This window comes from Triturus cristatus, chromosome 8 (genome assembly GCF_964204655.1).
Source record: "Triturus cristatus chromosome 8, aTriCri1.1, whole genome shotgun sequence".
NCBI lineage: Eukaryota > Metazoa > Chordata > Amphibia > Caudata > Salamandridae > Triturus > Triturus cristatus.
Genome location: NC_140591.1, coordinates 549,837,713 through 549,859,995, shown reverse-complemented (window position 1 = coordinate 549,859,995; position 22,283 = coordinate 549,837,713).

Below are 22,283 nucleotides of genomic sequence, written 5' to 3'. Positions count from 1 at the left end.
CTTCTGCAGTGGTGCCTTTGCCTTCTTCCACACCTCGTTTTGGACCACCTTGTTTTGCTAGGTTGTCCACACGCTGCACTGATTGCGGTAAACTTATTTCTGTGTGTGAGACCAGTCTTGATCTCATTCAGAGAAAATTTGATGCCCATGAGTGCAGTAGGCCATAGATGTTTTTTCTTTTTTTTCGTTTTTCTCTTCCTGTTTCCCTCCATTAACTCAAGGGCTCTTTTAAGAGCCACTTATAAACTAAACCCTGCGCGCACCCTAGGTTTTTTAAATTTTTTTTTTTTTTTTTTAATTTAATGTACAAAAAGAGGTGAAGAAATGGAAGAATGAAAAGGGAGGATTGAGTAATACTAACATTTTTCACTTATTTTTAAAAAAAAATAAATTTTTTCGAAAAAATTTTTTTTTAAAGTATTTTGCAAGGGAACAGAATTTATTTTTTATTTTTTCTTTCCAGTTCTGCAAAAAAAGAAAAAAAGTATTAATATTCAATCATACATTACAAAAAGCATTACATGTTTTTACATATTTTACAAAGCAATTTTTTGCCCTTTTTTTGCTGTTTTCAGAATTTTTTATTTTTCACTTAAAATAGTGAAAACAATTGTATTCATCATTTAACAGCGGGCAAAAAAAAAACAATCTGAAAGATTGCTTAAAAAAAGCCCTAAAACTTTCCTCACTAAAATATACCTTGTTAGAAATATTACATATATATTACAAGTACTTCTCTAGATGAATAAAAAATTTCTAGACAAACCGTCTTTAAACCTTGTCGCAAAAGCACACATGCCAAAATAATTTCTGTCAAAGGAGTCCACAATTGTTTTTATTACTTTTCCTTTACGCCAAATAGTAATTTCAAAATCCTTGTTAAGTGATATCTTCAATTATAATCCTTTAAAATTACAAAAAATGCTTTCTTCAGATTCAGTTTTTAGTTTTCAAAATTTAGGTTTCAGAAAAATTAAGTAAGAATTGGGTAAATCATAAGGCAAACGTTGCTTGAAAATCAATTGGGAATCATTACACAGTGTCCAGCCTTTTTCACATTTAAGATAAACTGTGTAATGCCCAGAAGTTACAATAGGTCCTTCATGAAAAATTATTGCAACTGTAACAAAAGTTTTTCCAGAAATTGATAATTGCTGTCCTGTAAACTTCTTTATTAAAGTGTCCAATTTTGAACCATCAGCTCTACAACGTTGCATCATTAAAATTACATACTGACCATATTTCTGTAAAAATAATGTGGAAAACATGCCTGATTTACATTCAGAACATTCCATGTTGTGATTGGCATCTTTAACTAATTTACTAAAAGTCACTGATTTACTTTGTGGTAATGGTAAAAATATGAACCTTTCTGAATCAACATTACTACTACATGTGTTCATACAGTTTTCACAGCAATGTTCCCATTTGTAAGAGACACCAAATAAGTTTTCTACTTCTACCCCTTCATCTTCTAGTACACTCAAAATATATATTAAGAATTCCTGTGCATCTTGCTGGACATTTTCTTTAAACTGTGTAGAACCACAACATACATCTAAAAGATTTCTAACATCAGTAGCACTTTCTATTTCAGTTTTATCATTACTCAGCTTCTCCTAAAGGAGACTCAGCAGAGAACACAATCTTTTTCCATGATTTACTATTATCTGTTCTAGCAACTTTTCAAGATAAAATACAACATTCAGCACTACATTTGCATAGCAGTTGACACCAAAGCTATTTTCAAAATGGCAACCAACAACCTCTTCAACACTGTCCTTTTTCTTTTTCCTTGCTATCACATCACTGTCCTTTTTTTTTTGTTCTGTTCATCCACATTACAGATATTCTCAAATCTCCTTTTCCGACAAACAACATGTTTTTCAATCACAGGATACTGACCTAAATGAGGAGCATAGGTTCTTCTTAATCTATTATACTCCTTTACACAGTTTGTATCAGCACTAACTTTTGAGTCATCAAAGTCTATCATAAATAAACCAGATGTTTTCACTCGTGACAAAGCAACATATGCCATACCTTCTTTGAACACAGTAGAACCAATGTTTACAAATGCACTATCTACAGTCAATCCTTGAGACTTGTGAATAGTTACAGCATATGCTAGAGAAAACGGAAACTGCTTCCTACGTACATTTAAGTCTTTCACAAGCATGAAATGAACTGAACAACGACAAATGTCTTTAACTTCTTCTATCTGATCAAATTTTATTTTTAAACATTCAATTTCTTCTTTTTTCTGATAATTAATAAAACCCACAACTCTTCCCATAGCTCCATTCACTAAACCTTTTTCTACATCCAAATTTCTCCTTAAAATCACTCGACAATTCATGCAAACATATAGATTTTTTTCTAATCCAGCTGTTTTGGAAATATTCTTCTCTAGTGAATCCAATTTATTTTTCAGTTTGCCTGTTAATGTAAAAGTAATTCTTTCTCTGCTTCCATTTTCTTAATCTCTTCCTTTTCCAATTTCAAAAGTTCCTCATTGAATATTGAGCACTCACGTAGTGTTGGCATTAAGCAGATTACAGTATTTTTTTCTGCAATGTTCTGGTATATTTTCTCTGCAACTATTTCTTCATTTGGAAATAAGTTATGTAGCAACCGACTCTGTAATGCTTTTTTGCCAACTTCTGTGAGTAGTCCAATTCTGATACCTTTCAGAATATTTGCATAATCTTCGTCGTTTGCTTGTCTCATATTGGTAGTGAGTTCTTTGTACTCAAAGAATGACCAAATATTCGCATTACCAATGCTTCCTAATGACTTCTTCATGTCTTCATGTGTCACAGTATTAAACACTGGTTGTCCTTTAACTGGAGTGAGCTGTAAAAGATCTCCAAAAACTATGACGTGTTTACCTCCAAATAACACGTCATAGTCTCTCTTAAGAATTTGTTGCATTCTTAAATGCACAAAGGCAAGCATTAAATTTGAAACCATGCTCACCTCATCAATAATGAGAACTTGCATCTTCTTCAACACTCTTGAAACTTCGAGGCATGCTTCTCCAGTTAGCTTGTGGTATTCCTTTTATGTTATAGGCTGCTAACCCAGTTGGAGCAGTTACCACACAAGACAAATTTGAAGCTGTTTTTTGCTGTAGGTAGCTTCTGATGACTTTTATTAAGAAACTTTTACCAGTTCCAGCTTGTCCACTCACATACATCCTGATTGGTTCAAATGATGTGCATGAGCACTCTTTCTTTTCATGTAGTAATCCATGATCAATTTTTTTGATGACTTCTTCATAAATTTCTTTTTGTTCTTCATTCAGTTGTTGTTCCAGATTTAGTAAGTCGATTGAATCTTCCTGTGCTTGATTCATAGCCGTTTCTACTTCAGTCATGGCTACTGCAGCTTCATTTTCTATGATTGGTTGTCCTAGGGGATCTTGACTAAGTGTTCCTGAACTTTGGCTGTCTTGAGAACTGTCTCTAGCTACTTCAGCTGCAATTTTTGCTTCCTGTTCATTTTCTTCATTTAACATTTGGACATAAGTTGTGAAAGTACTGCATTCTATACTGTCTTTGCTAGCATTAAAAGAATCTTCATAGCTTTGAAATTCTCCCAGTAGTTCATCCTCTGAACGCCATGGTTTAAACAGCTGTAAAAGAGCCAAGTAGTAAAATTCCTTTTTGTCAGTAGTTTCGCAACTGAGCTTCCTGTGATTTATCAAACTTCCTTTTGTTTGCTTCACCAAACATCCTTCCTCACCAATGACTTTATATTTTCCATTGTTGATGTCTTCTGTGGCTTTCCGTGAAAAAATGTAGTTCTGCAGCACTTCATAGAGACACATGTTCTCAAGATGATGACTTCTCTTTGGGTAATATGTGTCCAACATGTTTGATTTCAAAATATCTGTACTTTCTGGGTCATTCTCGGCCAAATATTCAATTTCTCCAACAGATTTCAGTACCCGATTTCTCATTCCTGCAAGGCCTAAGCTTACCCAAATTATTCTTCTGGATTTCGAGTAAAGACTTGCAGATGATAACCTATCTGAGCATTCGTAGGATCAAATTTCTCGATGCGATAACATCTTTAAACTGAAACTGTACAGCTTCTTACTGACAGTCTTCTCGTGAGAAATCTCTTCCCACATTTCCTTCAATTCTGTTTTCTCAGATTTAGTGATGTAAGATGTCACATACCGAGCAACAGCAATAGAATTGTCTGCCACATACTGAATATCCATGTTAGCATTCCACATGGATAAAATGACTGGGTTGAAGTTATTTATAAATATTGACTCTTCATTTCTTTTTAGGTTGTAGGTATTTTTGGGAGATTTTCTGGTTATAGTATGACGCACAGCTGACATAAAACTGTTGACTCTTCCTTTTGAAAGAACAGGTCTAGGAAATCCAAATCGACACTTTGTGTAGAATTTATCTTTGGTCTTGTACTTCCGTCGACAGTATTTTCCACACCGATGACTTTGGAAACGTAAAACTTGTTCTTTTAACTTTTTCTCTTCTGTGCTTTTAGGTATAGCACATGTTGCATATTCTTCAATGAAAGATAACACTGCTTCATCAGTATCTGTTCCAAACTTTTGGGCATTCTTGATCCACAACAGCATATGAATATGAGGAGCACCTCTTGCCTGGTACCCTTTTCTCCAAAAGAAATCCACTACTTCTCCAAGAGGTGGATTTTTTTTATTGCAGATGTATTCAATGTTTTTAATGTTTGAATTTGCCTCTCGTAGAAAATCCAGTAAATCATCCCAAGCGTAATCGGCACAGTTTAGGGTTAGAAACCATGTAGGAGTTCCTAAATTCTGTAACATGCATTTTAATTCACCATGGCGTCGGTACCAATATTCATTTGTCCCACGCTGACAAGCCATCAGATTGATCAGTTGTGTTTCCAAATGATCATCTCGGTGCTGCACTTTCTCCATAAAATCCTTAGCAGACACATTTTGTAAATGTACTCCACTTTTTAAAATGTGATTTACTGCATAAGATAATGCAGACAAGTCGCTTTCAAATAAAAGATGGAACAAATAAGGAATACTTTGACGAAATCTTGGATCTTCTGCATATAGTCTTGTAGTCCGATACTCAGAAGCTGGAATCTGTTCTGGACGATAATCGTATCGTCCTCCTTTTCCTGTAGGAAACAGCTGGGGAAAACATCGAGCTTCCAAGCTCTCCTCCCATACACTCACAGGAGTTCCTTTTGCTTTCTTCATCTGAAACAGATCAATAGTGTCACCCATAACTTCTTTTGAATGAAGAGGATGTATGCTAAAATGTTCATAAATTTCTTCTTCCTTTGACTTGTCCACTTTTTCAATTTGACCAGTTGGTGTTTTTGTGTCTTCTTGTAAATCTTCTTCTTCTTCATCTATATAAATTGATTCATACCATTTTTTTTTTTTTTCAAATACAAATTTGCTCTTTGTACTTTTCGTACATCCACCAGCTCCTGCCAAATCTTCTTATACTTTGTAGGTACACCATTAACCAGAATTACTAATGGTTCAGTTTCCAAAGTATCTGCATCAATAGTTTCCATATTTTTTTTCAAATCCAAGGGCAAATACACCACTCTTCCTTTTAAACCTCTCAGTAAATCAGAAGGAGGTAATTTACCAGTTTTGGGCTCCATACGTACTATGGTCTGGAACGGATGAACACAGTGAATGAGTATAGACTCATATGTATTTAATTCAGAAAGTTCGGCAGGAATGGCATCCAATTCTAAATTATTATGGACAGCTCTGGTCGGCATTCTATTTTCTTCTAACTTATTATAACAGTATTTACAAATACGCTGATCTTCACCCAATTCAAAACAATTTTCAAGAAATATATATGTTGCAAAATCCTTCCACTTATAATTATCTTCATTTTCACTTTTTTTATACAGATCAACATTCCTTGTTTGAATTTTATAATGACTTCTGCGGCAACAAATACAAGTAATATTTGGTCTTTCATTAGAGGTGATAGTAAATTTTGTCATTTCATCCTCAAAATGTTTAGTAATAATGAGTTCTACATTCTGTTCCTCATTTTCCTCATTTACTGTGTCCTTTTCTGCACTTTCTTGTTCTGGACCAAAGTAACAAAACTGAATCTCATCAGTAACCTTCACTACATCTGATACAGATCCACGGAACAGAGCATTATTCAACTCATTCAACTTTACTGCTGGACTTTTAGCAAAATACAATGTTCTCACAAACTTTCTCATTTCAGTATGATGAACAGCCAGCATCCTAAAATGATGAAAAACACTTTTACACACTTTTCTAGATGGACAAGCCAGAGAATGTCCCTGCAAACCAGTATTTTCTCTCACTCTGCATGGATCTAGTGTTTGAAGCACCTTCATCTTCTGTTTTACACTCTTTTTACTATATTCTCTTAGAAAGTCACGTAATTTATCAATAGATTCCTGACGCACAGTACAAATACTACTACAGTTCCAAGTGTACACTGGGGCTTTTGGACGTCTCCCCATAGCCTCAGCAGCCATTACTTCTTCCTCATTTCTTGGGACCATTTTCTCTTTTTCCATCACACAACCATCCTTAACTTCATATGCTCTACCATTGGTGTCAACTGCATGCAACAAACTATTACTTTGAAGATAACTCTCTTCATTAAAAAATGGTTCAGTACTTGAACTGTGTTTCCATTCTCCCAAGAACACTTTACAAAAGTTACTTTTTTTCACTTCTCTTTTCCTTTTGCTTTGTGACTTCATTGCATTCACTAATTTATCTAATCTACGCATCCTATTCAAAATTAGAATAAAAAGTTTTCTTTTTATTTCCAAAGCCTTACTTACAATATTTTCTATAAAAAAAAATTTCTTAATAAATTTTGTTTTTTTCTTATATTTTTTCACATCCTTTAGCAAATTTAACATCACTCTTCTATGAAACATTTTTCGACGAATGTTTTTAAAATCTAATTTTCGTGTTAAATCAGTTTGACATACTTCTGATTGTACATTAGCTTTTTTTTTTTGCTGTTGACTGTGTTGTTGCTTTGTACATAAAACTCTGTTTGTTTTACAGTTATTTTTGCCATTTTTTTGTTTTTTGAAAATCTTTTTTAAGAAATCTCTGCTCTGCTTACCAGTAGACTTTTTCTTTTTGCCATCACCAGCTTCTCCTGCTATTTTTTTTTCCCAGTTTTGTCCAGATATACTTGTTGTTGCTTTTCTTTCCTTTTTCTTGTCCTTAAAGGCATTTTTTTTTCACTGTTGCTCAGCAATACCTGCAAGGAACTAAAAAAAAAATCCTTTTTGTAATTATAATTCATTAAAATATTTTTTTTTACTTTTCATTTTTTTCAAATGTTTTTCCATTTGTCTCTCATTTGTGATTTACTAATTTGTGCACAGTGCTAACCACCACAGTTGAAAAAAAACAAGCTTCCCCTTTCCTGCAAGTGCATTTTTTAACAGAACAACTGCAACACAAATTATATCTGTGGCCACAATTCCTGTGCGCACATAGCCTCATGGTGTGCTTACTACTCTGGTAGATCAAGTGATAATTGCTGTTACAGCCTTACACATTTTCCTTGTAGATCACAGAGGCAGAAAAGAGCACATTTCCTAACAGCTACTTCATACCATAAGTATCTGCAACCTGGGTGAGTGTTTAGAGTAGAGCAAAGAAAATGAGGCCTTGGTGACGTTGAATGTGTTTGCATTACACACAGTCCTGAGTAGTACGCATGGGAGTGTTTGGAGAAGCTGCTGCGTGTGTCCCAAGAGTGTGTTTCTGCAGACTATGTATTGTCAGCTGCAAGAGACATGAGCAAGGAGATTTCCAGAACTGCATGAAGACTGCAGGGATGTACGTAACAGTGCATGTGTGCTAAGGGATAATTTGTGTAAACACAACAGGCTGCCCCTTTCCTGGGACTGCAATTCTTACTGAACAACAACTTCACAAACTAAATCTCTGCCCACAATTCCTGTGCGCACACAGACTCATGCTATGTTTTTTGGAACAAAACAGTGTCCCTGAATAGTACCAAATTACTGTTACAGCCTGACACATTTCCCTTATCATTTACAGAAGCAAAAAACAGCACATGTCCTAACAGCTCCTTAAGACCATGACCATGTGTTACAGGGTGAGTGATTAGACTAGATCAATTTAAATGAGGCCTTCGTGACGTTGAATGTGTTTGCATTATACAGTGCTATCTAAAACAGCACACAGAGCTGAGTACTACACATGAGAGTGTTGGAGAAGCTGCTGCGTGTGTGCCAAGAGTGTGTTTCTGAAGACTGTGTATTGTCTGGTGCAAGACAGATGAGCAAAGAGACTTCCAGAACTGCATGAAGACTGCAGGGATATATGTAACAGTGCATGTTTGCTAAGGGATAATTTGTGTAAACACAACAGGCTGCCCCTTTCCTAGGACTGCATTTCTTACTGAACAACATCTTCACAAATTAAATCTCTGCCCACAATTCCTGTGCGCACACAGACTCATGCCATCATTTTACACACATAACACAGGCTGCCCCTTTCCTGGGACTGCATTTCTTACTGAACAACATCTTCACAAATTAAATCTCTGCCCACAATTCCTGTGTGCACACAGAGTCATGCCATCATTTTAGGCACATAACACAGGCTGCCCCTTTCCTGGGACTGCATTTCTTACTGAACAACATCTTCACAAATTAAATCTCTGCCCACAATTCCTGTGCGCACACAGACTCATGCTATGTTTTTTGGAACAAAACAGTGTCCCTGAATAGTACCAAATTACTGTTACTGCCTGACACATTTCCCATATCATTTACAGAAGCAGAAAACAGCACATGTCCTAACAGCTCCTTAACACCATGACCATGTGTTACAGGGTGAGTGATTAGACTAGATCAATTTAAATGAGGCCTTGGTGACGTTGAATGTGTTTGCATTACACATTGCTATCTGAAACAGCACACAGAGCTGAGTACTACACATGAGAGTGTTGGAGAAGCTGCTGCATGTGTGCCAAGAGTGTGTTTCTGAAGACTGTGTATTGTCTGGTGCAAGACAGATGAGCAAAGAAACTTCCAGAACTGCATGAAGACTGCAGGGATGTATGTAACAGTGCATGTGTGCTAAGGGATAATTTGTGTAAACACAACAGGCTGCCCCTTTCCTAGGACTGCATTTCTTACTGAACAACATCTTCACAAATTAAATCTCTGCCCACAATTCCTGTGCGCACACAGACTCATGCTATGTTTTTTGGAACAAAACAGTGCCTCTGAATAGTACCAAATTACTGTTACTGCCTGACACATTTCCCATATCATTTACAGAAGCAGAAAACAGCACATGTCCTAACAGCTCCTTAACACCATGACCATGTGTTACAGGGTGAGTGATTAGACTAGATCAATTTAAATGAGGCCTTGGTGACGTTCAATGTGTTTGCATTACACATTGCTATCTGAAACAGCACACAGAGCTGAGTACTACACATGAGAGTGTTGGAGAAGCTGCTGCGTGTGTGCCAAGAGTGTGTTTCTGAAGACTGTGTATTGTCTGGTGCAAGACAGATGAGCAAAGAGACTTCCAGAACTGCATGAAGACTGCAGGGATGTATGTAACAGTGCATGTCTGCTAAGGGATAATTTGTGTAAACACAACAGGCTGCCCCTTTCCTGGGACTGCATTTCTTACTGAACAACATCTTCACAAATTAAATCTCTGCCCACAATTCCTGTGCGCACACAGACTCATGCCAACATTTTACGCACATAACACAGGCTGCCCCTTTCCTGGGACTGCATTTCTTACTGAACAACAACTTCATAAATTAAATCTCTGCCCACAATTCCTGTGTGCACACAGAGTCATGCCATCATTTTAGGCACATAACACAGGCTGCCCCTTTCCTGGGACTGCATTTCTTACTGAACAACATCTTCACAAATTAAATCTCTGCCCACAATTCCTGTGCGCACACAGACTCATGCCATCATTTTACGCACATAACACAGGCTGCCCCTTTCCTGGGACTGCATTTCTTACTGAACAACAACTTCACAAATTAAATCTCAGACAACAATTCCTATATACACACAGACTCATGCTGTGTTGGTAGGCACAAAACAGAGGCTGCCCCTTTCCTGGGTCATCAATTCTTACAGAACTAATGCTTTTTTCAAATATGCTGCCATTTTCCTCTCTTTTCTTTCAAAGTGATTTCTGCTAAATGCTAACCATCACAATTAAAAAGAAGCTGTCCTTTTCTTTCAACTGCAAGTCTTACTTTTCAACAGCAACACAAATTAAATCTCTGTCAACAATTCTTCTCTGCACACAGACTCATGGTTTGATGGTAGGCACAAAACAGTATTCCTCATTGTTACCAGTACACATTAACTTATGGTGAAAACATACTCCATAATATTTTACATATTCAAGACAGTTAAATATCTCCCAAAACAGAAAATGTAAATCACAACTTTAAACAAATAATCACAATTCTTTTTTTTATATCTAAATTAACCACAAACACCCCCTCTCAAACTCATAACTCACCTTTAAAATTAGTTATTTGGGAAAGAAATGTGGCAGTCACACAGCAGTTTATCAGACCAGAATCTCTGAGCTGAACACCTCTCTCCTCTCAGCAGAACCAATTAATGGCACAGTTTCCCTCTCTTTTTTCACACATATACATGTTAATTACAAATCTCAGTGCTTCCCACTTTTTTTCAAATGAAATCACACATTTCTAATGGTTGAAAACTTCAACCCCTTTCCAAATGTACCCTTCCCCCAACTTGACTTCTGCCTGCTACCATAGCAACAGGTCATGGAACACAGGTGTGAGCAGAGAGGTCAGAAGTTCAGCAGACAATGTTTCATTTCCAAAGAGCAAGAGTGCTTGACTTTTCAAACCTAACAGCAAATCCAAACTAATGTTCTTTGTTCACACATTTTTCTGAACCAATACAAAACATGCTTTTTAAAATTTAAACATACAGCCTAGTTTTTAGTGTAGAATGGTTTGAAACAGCCAATGAGTTCTTTTTATAAAAAAAGTATGTGTGCCCCCATTTTTCAACTGTCTTTCATTTCTTTTTGCCTTTCTACTGAAAGACACCTCCTGAGTGCATCCAGATCTCATTTGAAGATGTTCACAGTGTGGATTGTAGGTCACAGCTATGTCTTCTGGAGTGAAAAATTTGCAGAAAAAAGAGGTATGGTGAGAGACCTTGCTTTGCCACATGTAGACATTAAATGGATTGGTCAGAGAGGGTTAAAGTGGCACCAATTAATGCCTTTGGTGAAAACCTTTCTACATCTCCCACAGCCTAACCTTATTATTGTGCACTGTGGTGGAAATGACCTAGGCACTTTAACTGGGGTAGGTCTGGAAATGCTTATTAAGGACACCTTTGTGCAATTGATGTCGCTTTTTCCACAAACTGCCTTCGTATATTCTAACATATGCCAAAGGCAAAAGTGGAACTGGTCCAACCAATTTTGTCCGCAGATTGACAAAGCAAGGAAGCACGTCAACAAATCTATTTCTGCTTTCCTCAGAGACTATGGTATGAGTTCTATATACCACAACAACTTATGGCGATCCCCCTCCTCAAAAAGCCTGGGTTGGACTCTGAGGTTCTGGCCAATTATAGGCCGATTTCCCTTCTGCCGGCCTTGGCTAAGATTACAGAGAAGCATGTACATGGCGTTCTCTCTAGCTTTCTCGAATCCAATGATTTGTTCCATCCGTCGCAGTCCGGTTTCTGTCCTAATTTAAGTACGGAGACGGCACTCCTGGAAGTGTCTGAGATCATCAGGGAGACACTGGATTCTGGAGGAAGGGCCATGCTCGTCATGCTGGATCTGTCGGCGGCCTTTGACACCGTCCCCCATGAGGCGCTCCTCTCCAGACTTTATGACATCGGTCTGAGGGGGACGGTGTTCAATTGGTTTACATCTTTTCTCGAGGGCCGCCGACAAACGGTCTGGGCCTCTCCGAGCTCCGCCGAGATGCCGCCTTTGGGAGTCGGTGTTCCACAGGGTTCTGTGTTGAGCCCGACTCTGTTTAACATCTTCATGACACCTTTGGCGGCACTGGTGGAGTCCTCTGGGGCCCGGATCGTATCCTACGCTGATGACACTCAACTGCTCTTCACGTGTGGGAAAGATCAGGCTTTTGATGGAGAGAACATCCGGGGTTGCTTGGAGATGGTCTTTGGCTGGTTCCAGCAGAACGGCCTTAAGGCAAACTCCAGTAAATCGGAGGTGTTGTTTTTCGGCTGCTCTCTGGACCCTGATTGGCAGGCCTGGTGGCCATTAGGTATGGGTTCCCCTGCCCAGGCATCGTTCGTGGCTAAGAATCTGGGAGTGAAGGTTGACAATAATTTGTCACTGAGCTCACATATTTGTGGCCTGGTGGGTACCTGCTTCGGCATTCTTAAGATGCTCCGGAAGTTCCTGCCTTTACTCACAGAAGAGCACAGAAAGATCATTGTGCAAGTCCTGATAGGCTCCAGATTGGACTACGCGATCGTCCTTTATGTAGGTCTTTCGGAATATCTGGTCCCGCGGCTGCAGGTTGTGCAGAACTCCGCGGCCCGTGCTATTTTTGGCCTCCATAGGCGAGCGAGAGCTTCGGGTCTGGTGCGATCGCTTCATTGGCTACCTATCCGGAAGCGGATTATGTTTAAAGCACTGACCCTGGCGCATAAAGCGCTATTTGGCGCCGGAGCAAAGTATCTACAGCGGAGACTGTCTTTCTACTGCCCAGCTAGATCTCTGCGGTCAGAATCTTTGTTTCTCGCGGTCGTTCCTCGAGTGAGGAAGGCCCGCACTGGGGGTCGCTCTTTTAGTTTGAGGGCCCCTCAGTTGTGGAACTCTTTGCCTTTGGACCTACGGTCCTCCTCTTCTCTCCTTCTGTTTAGGAAGAGCCTCAAGACTTGGCTTTTTAACCTTTAGGGTGTCTCTGTCTTTTTCTTTTGTCTGTCTTATGTTATTTTGTTTTACTGAGCTGCCTCGATAAAGCGCCGGGACACTCCACGGAGTAGCCGTGCGCTATAGAAATAAAGGTTTAACATAACATAACATAACTTGCGTTACAACATGCAAGACATTTATAGAGGAGATGGTGTACACTTCACTGATGAAGGCAACAGAGTCTTCCTCTTGAACTTTAGACTCTGCATCGGTACTTACTTGTAGGTACCAAAAAACAAACAATAAACACAAGGGCTCTTTTTAGAGCCACCTTATATCTAAACACTTAAATGCGATTTTTTATTATTTTTTTTAAAAAGTTTTTTTTCGGGTGCGCGCTAGGTGCGCGCACTCGGCGATATTTTTTTTCAAAATATAAATATTTTTTTTTGCCCTACAAGGTCCTACTGTGACCCCCTTACAATGCCTAGTGGGTCAATATCTCCCCACTCTGCCCCCTTTTCAAGTTCTCCCCCTTTGTTTATCACCCCCTCTTTATGCGAGAGACAAAATGGCGGCCGCCGCTTCCTGATTTCCACCGATTCGAATGTTTACTGACATCTAACAACCAATCAGAAGTGCGCTCGCGCACGGCAGGGTGCGCGCACAGGACTTGCTCAGTGCGCGCACGGTACGCGCGTACAGATATATATATTGATTTAAATGCTAATTTCTCAGGAAATACTGAACAGATTTACACCAAACCTGCAAAAGGCACTTCATGGACCTTATGGCTACCTCTCTGCCAAATGTCACATAATTCTGTTCAGCCGTTCGGGCTGTAGCTGCGACTAAAGTCCCTATGGAAAAATGCATGGGGAAAACGCGTTTTGGGACCCCCCTTTTTTCTCGGCCCCCGCTTGACGAATCACCCCGAAACTTTCAGGGTAGGAGCTGAGCGGACACCCCATTCGTTTTGAGAATTTCGCGAGGATTCGTCAACCGGCGCCAAAGTTATTCAAAATAGAATTTTGAGATTTCCTATGGAAACACGGTCCTAACTATAACTACCTACTGGCGACCGCCAGTAGGTAATATATATATATATATATATATATATATTAACTACTGGCAGTCGCCAGTAGGTAGATATAGTTAGGACCTATTTTCCATAGCAAATCCGCAACATTCTATTTGGAATAACGTTGGCGCAGATTGACGAATCTTCACGAAATTTTCCAAACTTTTGGCCAGCTCCGGTCCGCTCCTATCCTGAAAATTTCACGGTGATTCGTCAAGCGGGGGCCGAGAAAAAAGGGGGTCCCAAAACGCATTTCCCAATGCATTTTCCCATAGGACCTGTTGACGCAGCTACAGCCTGAACTGCTGAACGGAATTACACCAAATTTGGCAAAGAGGTAGTCCTCAGTTCAGACTCGTGCCTTTTGCTTAAATGGTGTAAATCCGTTCAGTAGTGCCTGAGAAAATTAGAGTTAAAAAGATAGATATATCTATGGCCTCGGAGGATCCGCGCACTCTCCCGCACCCTCCCGAGCAAGAGCTGAATGCTAATTGGCTGCCAACACTCTGAATCAGGAAGTGTTGGCAGCCATCTTGTGCCTCGGTAGAACCGATGCACAAGAAAACCCCCCAAAAAAGGCGCAAAACGCGACAAGGGGGCAGGGTAGAAACCCCCTAGGCCTGCTCAGGGGGTTCCACAAGGTCCCTCAAGGCCCAAAAAAAAACATATATATTTTTTTTAAATCGCAGGATGCGCTTAGGATCCGCGCATCCCGCTGCCGGAAAAAAAACCGAAGCACGGGCACCTGTGCTTCGTTTTTATTCAGCCCCGGTGGGGCCAAGTCCCGGGGGCAATATGTATATTATAATGGGGGGCCCAGAGGAGCCCCCCCAGCCCCTGGGACTGCCACCCCGGGGTTTATCTGAAATATGGGGGGGCTCTCAACCCCCCCCAGCCCTGGGGACCGCCAACCCCGGGCTTTATTATTCATGGGTGGGGGGCTCAAAGGCCCCCCCAAGCCGCGGGGACCGCCACCCCCCGGGGCTTTAAATTAAGTGGGAGTTGGGCCACGCGGCCCCCCGGAGCCAATGATCGCCCTGGTGACCACCACCCCCCAGGGCCGGCTCCTGCAGTGTCCCGGGGTGCCCACCCCGGGACACTGCTGTTTCCAATGGCAGGGCGGGAGCCTCGCTGCTCCCACCCTGCCATTGCAAACTGCTTTGCTTCATTGAAGCGAGAGCAGGAAAACCTGCTTTTGCTTCAATAAAGCAAAGCAGATTGCTTTTCCACATGGGGAGCAGCATGTTAGCTGCTCCCCATGTGGAAACGCAATGCCGGCACCCGCAGGAGGCGGGGTGCCGGCTGGGACCGTGGGGGGATTGGGGGTCCCCCCATGGTCCCTAACGAGGTGGCCAGGCACCAGGGGATGGGTTCCCTGGGGCCAGTAGTGGCCCGGGAGGGGGGCCACACGCCCCCCTCCTAAAAATTAAAAAAATAAAACAAAAAAAAACAGCCCCGGGGGATGGGGTCCCCGGGGCCAAAAGGGGCCACAGGAGGGGGGCCACACGGCCCCCTTCCTGATTTTTGTTTTTTTTTAGAAAAAAAAAAATTGGGGGCAGGCCCTGGGGATGGAGTCGCCAGGGCCAATAAATTAGAAAAAGAAGGGGGGCTACACAGCCCCCCTTCTAAAAAAACAACAAAAAAAAAAAAGACAGGATCGGGCCGGAGGCCAAACCCCCTCCTTGCACCACTCTGCAAACGCGCCCCCTGGCACGTTTGCAGAGGGGGATCTAATTCCCCTTGAATACTGAGGGTCCCTGGGGGCCAACAGGCCCACCAGGAACCTCCAGTATGCACCGTGGGCTGCTTTGCAGAGAGGTGTAATGAGGCCGCGCCCCTTTTTACACCTCTCTGCAACGCAGCTCCGTGGCGCTTACTGGAGGTACCTGGTGGGCTAGTTGGCCGCCAGGGGACCTCAGGATTCAAGGGGACTTAATCTCCCAACTTAAAATGCGCCACAGGGCGCGTTTGCACAGTGGTGAAGGTAGGGGGCGGGGCCTGAGGTGATATGTGTGTAAACACGCCCTGTCACACGTTTTAAGTTGGGGAATTCATTCCTCTTCAATCCAGAGGTCTTCTAGGGGCCAACTAGCCCACCAGGTACCTCCAGTAAGTGCCACGGAACAGCGTTGGAGAGTGTTGTAAAAAGGGGCGTGGCTTCTGAACACCTCTCTGCAATGTAGCTCCCTGGCGCATACTGGAGGTACCTGGTGGGCTAGTTGGCCCCCAGGGGACCTCAGGATTGAAGAGGAATTAATTTCCCAACTTAAAACACGCCACAGGGCGTGCTTGCACACGTCACCTCAGGCCCCGCCCCCTTCCTTCACCATTGTATAAATATTCCTCTAAAATCAGCCGAACTACAAATTCTGATTTACTCACCTGTTATCAGAAGAGAACCAGGGCTTTATCTTTTAGACCAGCACTGACCCTGAAAAGTAATTCTAAGCGTACTTACCAGTAACTTCTATTTCCTTCCATAGGAATCCATTGTGTGGTTTTCAGAAGAAAAGTTTCTAAGTGTCCATTTTTGAAACGTACAAATATTCCTCTAAAATCAGCCGAGCTACAAATTCTGATTTACTCACCTGTTATCAGGAGAGACCCCAGTGCTGCATCTTTTAACCCAGCACTGACCCTGAAAAGTAATTCTAAGTGTACTTACTAGTAACTTATATTTCCTTCCATAGGAATCCATTGTGCGGTTTCCACAAGAAAAGTATCTAAGTGTCCATTTTTGAAATGTACAAATATTTCTCTAAAATCAGCCGAACTACGAATTCCAATTTACTCACCTGTTATCAGGAGAGAACCCAGGGCTGCATCTTTTAGCCCAGCACTGACTCTGAAAAGTAATTCTAAGCGTACTTACCAGTAACTTTTATTTCCTTCCATAGGAATCCATTGTGTAGTTTTCAGCAGAAAAGCTTCTAAGTGTCTTTTTTCACAAACTAAAAATATTCCTAAAAAATCGTCTGTATGACTTAAACACATTCTTTCAACTGTTTACAGAAGATTGGCCAGTGCTGGATTCAGTGGAAAAAGTAACGATAACACTACTTACCTGCTAAATGAAATTTCTGCCATAGGATAACATTGGTGATTCGATGTGAACATTTTTCTAAGTGTCAACTTTTAAAATACAATATTATTCCTTAAAAATAACTACTGTAACCAAAACGCTTTTACTCAACTGTTTACAGGAGATGTTCAAGGACTGAATCTAGGATCCAGTCCTGTGGTTAGAAAAGTAATCCATAATGTAACTAATTGCATTTGACTAGAAATTCACATTGAGCTCAATGTTGCATTGTGTTTGAAATTGTGTTGCCCATTGCAACAACTGTATCTACTGTACTTAAAATTCTATTGCCTATTTGCAAAGTATTTAAACTAAAGTAATTCATTCTGAGAAAGTATATTTTGTATTGTTATGATAAAAAAAATATATCTTAAAATAAATAGTTTTAAAAATGTAGTAAATCAGTATAAAAAAATCAGTATAACAATTAATACATTAAAAATTGTCATTTACAAAACCTTTGAAATTCACTGAAAAAAACCATAGGTTTCAGGCCTGATATAGTTAGGAATTAGCATTTAAAAAACCTTTGAAATTCACTGAAAAAACCATAGGTTTCAGGCCTGATATAGTTAGGAATTAGCATTTAAAAAACCTTAGAAATTCACTGAAAAAAAAATATGTTTTAGGGATGTCATAGTTAGCTGGACATTTGACTCGAACAAAACCATTGACATTCCTCCGATATAGTTAGTTGTACTAACTACATCTCGCGCGCCCACAATCCACTGCTGATGATGTCACATATTACATCATTCATGACATGGTCAGTGACATCACTGATGACATCTCAAATGACATCACTGATGATATCACTGATGGCATCATCCACGTGACAATCAGATACACCTCATCATACACTAGTATAACCTTTCATCACTCACTGTAAAATACAGAGTGCCAGATTTAAAACCATTGACACACCAATACAAGTTTCTAAACACCCACTCAGTGATTCCTAGATCTATACACACATCAAATCACATACCTATAGATTCACTCATACATGCTGTCACTGATGAATAGAACACTATCAAATATACTTACACACCTATATGGACATTACACACCAGTGCACATCCTAATCACTTATGAAGTCATTCTACTCACTTATGCAAACAATGGATCATACTTACTTTTACTTAGCTATATACTTATAAAAACACCACTTCATCTATTCATATAGATAATAACTTATACTTAGTGTGTTATAAAAACACTATTACAAGTATACAGTTATCCATACAGTCACTCATACAATCACTGAGTCTTATGTATACTTATTTATATACAACAACTGACACATACACTGGCTTTTATTTTCTTAGTTTGTTGGACATGTACCATTGAGACATATATTGGCTCATCGCCACACCCATAAAGATATTCACTCACCCAAGCAACTGTTATAACATGTAGTTTTAACTTCAAATACCTACTGAATCAACTATTCACACATCTTTGGGCAGTCACGCACCCCCACCGAACCACACACACATTCACTCTCCCATACAAATACTCAGTTAACTAATCAATAAATAATATAGCTAGTAACCAACTAGTGCAGCAGTTTACACAACAACTGACAAAGTGATACAGATATTCACACAGTTTAGTCACTATCCAATATATTTAGTGAGACACTATAAATTAGTCACGTAAACAGTCAATCACACTGCTACTAAATCCTCCATCCAGATATTTATACTTATATGTACACTCATTCTTCAATGCAAATTGCTATATATATTTATAATACATATTTAAATAACGAACCAAACCACATTCGCTGGATGATGTCATCAGTGATGTCATCAGTGATGTCATTTGAGATGTCATCAGTGATGTCACTGACCATGTCATGAATGATGTAATATGTGACATCATCAGCAGTGGATTGCGGGCGCACGAGATGTAGTTAGTACAACTATATAACATATATGGAGTCAATCTGTTCAGTAGTTCCTAAGAAAATTGAGTTAAAAGCACATAAATATCTATAGCCGCGCACCGTGCGCGCACCGTGCGTGCACCCTAACGTGCGCGAGCGTAATTCTGATTGGTGGTTAAATGTCAGCCAACGTTCGAATCGGTCAAAATCAGGAAGTGTCGGCCACCATTTTGTTTGTTTTGAGTGCGAGAGTGAAAAAGGAAGATGGCGAACGTGAAAAGGGGCAGGGTAGAGAGTTCCTGACCCCCTAGCCTTTGTCAGGGGGTCCCTGAAGGACCCTGAAGGCAGAAACAAACATTTTAATTTTTTTCAAAAAATCACGGGGTGCGCGCAGAACCCAAAACTTTTTAATACGTAGTTTATTGTAAAATAAATATATAAAAAATATAATAATACATACATAACTTAGCATTTAAAAAAACGTACAAATTCACTGAAAAAACCATAGGTTTCACACACGTTATAGTTAGGAATTAGCATTTAAAAAACCTTGCAAATTCACTTAAAAAACCATAGGTTTCACACATGTTATAGTTAGGTGGACATTTCACTCATAAAAAACCAATGAAATTCCCCCGTTATAGTTAGTTCAGATAACTATAACTCGCGTGATGTCATGAGTGATGCCACTGACCAAGTCATGAGTGATATAATATGTGACGTCATGAGCAGTGGATTGTGGGCGCGCGAGTTATAGTTATCTGAACTAACTATAACGGGGGAATTTCATTGGTTTTTTACGAGTGAAATGTCCACCTAACTATAACGTGTGTGAAACCAATGGTTTTTTAAGTGAATATAATATATACATATATATATATATATGAAACAACCAACACGTAAAACGTGTAAAGCGGAGAGCACTCCAAAGCAAAATCCGGGAACGATGTTTCTTTTAAAGCATGAATGCTTTATTTAGCAAGTTCCCCCCCCTTATTCCATACCCCGAAACGCTGACAGACGCGTTTCGCCGACTGGCTTTTTCAATGTCAGTTTCCTTATGATTACGCGGTCACATTTAAACTTAGGTCTAATGCCACATGGTAAAAAAGTAATAACATAGAAGATGGACTTTCAGCAGCATTGTTCGAAAATCCATGGCGGCCATCTTGTAGTGACAAATATTTACAAAGTGATGTGCCTTACAATAATGCAAACAATATGTTTAAGTGTTTAAAAATTTGGCAACAATGCAATCTGACAGATGTTTTTCTAGTCAAGGAGATTATGGAGAGGAAAGCAGATGGTATATGATGATATTCAAAAATAATAATATGCATTTCCCAAACGTACAAATGTGTAAGTCCTAAAATAACAGGAACATCTTACATTATTCTCCAGATCAGTGCTGTGTGGGGAGTAACAAAAGTTTGTGTCAAAGAGAAAGAAAAATAAATATTTCTCCTAGTCTTAAGGTGCAAATAAATACCCCATTGACATCTCACCCATGTTGCCTAATCTGTCATCTCCTTGTATGCGAAAAATAGAGCCCTGAATGGGCATAGAGTCTATTACTGTGAAAGAGTTTGCATAGACGTTAAGGCGTGAAACAAAATGTGATTTGGAATTTAAATCCAAAAGGCAGACCAAAGAAAGGCATCAAAGGGTATCCAAAGTATGTATTACGAAATACCCTTTCGTATCAAAGAATGTTCTAATCCTCATAGATGGACCCATAGTTCTTCTTCATTGTTAAGCCCTATTGGGGTCTTGGTCTGGAGATGAATTATGTAGGTCGATTCCAGGATGCGGAGTTTCTGTACCCTGTCACCTCCTCTTTCCGACCTACCAACTTGATCAAGACAATGACATTTTAATAAATCACGGTTGCTCTGATGGTACTGTTCGAAATGTCGGGCAACCGGATATGCGGGATCTTTGTTAGTAATTGCCCGCATATGTTCCAAAATATGTTTTTTTGTGGGATGTATAGTACTCCCTATGTATCTTTTGGCACAAGGACAAATAAGGCAATATACAGTGAAGTCCGAGTTGCAATTGAGGAAGAGTTTTATCTTACGTACTGGTCTTGGGTCATTGGGTCTGCCTTGGTATGTGATGGTTTTTTCACTAAACTTACAAGCTTTGCAGTGATTGCAGGGATAAAAACCTGCTAAGCCTATTCTATTTCTGACTCTGGGGACTGGGTCAAAGTGACTATGGACCAGGTAGTCACCTATTGATAGGCTTCGTTTGTAAGTGATTACTGGGCGTACTGGTAACTTTTTTTTAAGGACGTTGTCCGTTTGTAGAATGTGCCAGTTTTTTTTGAAAATCTGCATTACTTGACTGGACTTCTCATTGAAGTTTGTTATCATCCTAACTTGGCCATCATCAGATTCAGTGCTTTTCTTAGTGATTAATAGGTCTTTCCAACTAATGTTTTTGATTTTGGTTTCAGCTATGGAGAGGTCAGAGTTCATATATCCTCTTTCCCTGAATCTTTTAGAGGCTTCAGTTTTGACCTGTTCATAATCTTGATCTTTTGAACAATTTCTTTTAAGGCGTAGGAATTCCCCAAATGGTATATTTTTAATGGTGCTGCGAGGGTGGTGGCTATCAGCATGCAACACAGTGTTCCCTGCTGTTGGCTTCATAAAGAGTTTTGTAGAAAGTATGCCATTATCTACGTATACCTCAAGATCCAGATATGTGACTGACATATCACTTATTTCCCCTGTGAATCTTAGGTTAAGTTCATTCCTGTTCAGGGATGCCACAAATTCCTCAGCCGAGGCGCGGCTACCACGCCAGATTATAAAAAGGTCGTCTATGTACCTGGCCCAGAGGGCAGTTCTTTTCACCCAGTACTCATTGGCCTCACCCCAGTCAACGTGCTTCTCCCACCAGCCCACGAAAAGGTTCGCGTAGCTGGGGGGAAGCACGTTCCCATCGCGGTCCCCCGCAGTTGTCGATACAGTTGTCCTGCGAATGTAAAGATGTTATTTGTGAGACAGAAAGTAATCATTTGTAACAGCATCTGATTGTGTTGGTAAAACTTGATTGGTCTTTTGTTCAGAAACCAATCAATGGCAGTGATGCCTTTTTGATGGTCTATACAGGTATATAAACTTGTAATGTCCAAGGTTATAAGTAGCATGTCAGCCTCCCAGGCAGTACCTTCAATGAGTCTTAAAAAGTCTTGTGTATCCTTGATGTAGGAGGCCAAGTCTTTAACTAGTGGAGCCAAAAATAAGTCTATGTAGATAGATGTATTTTCTAAGAGACTATT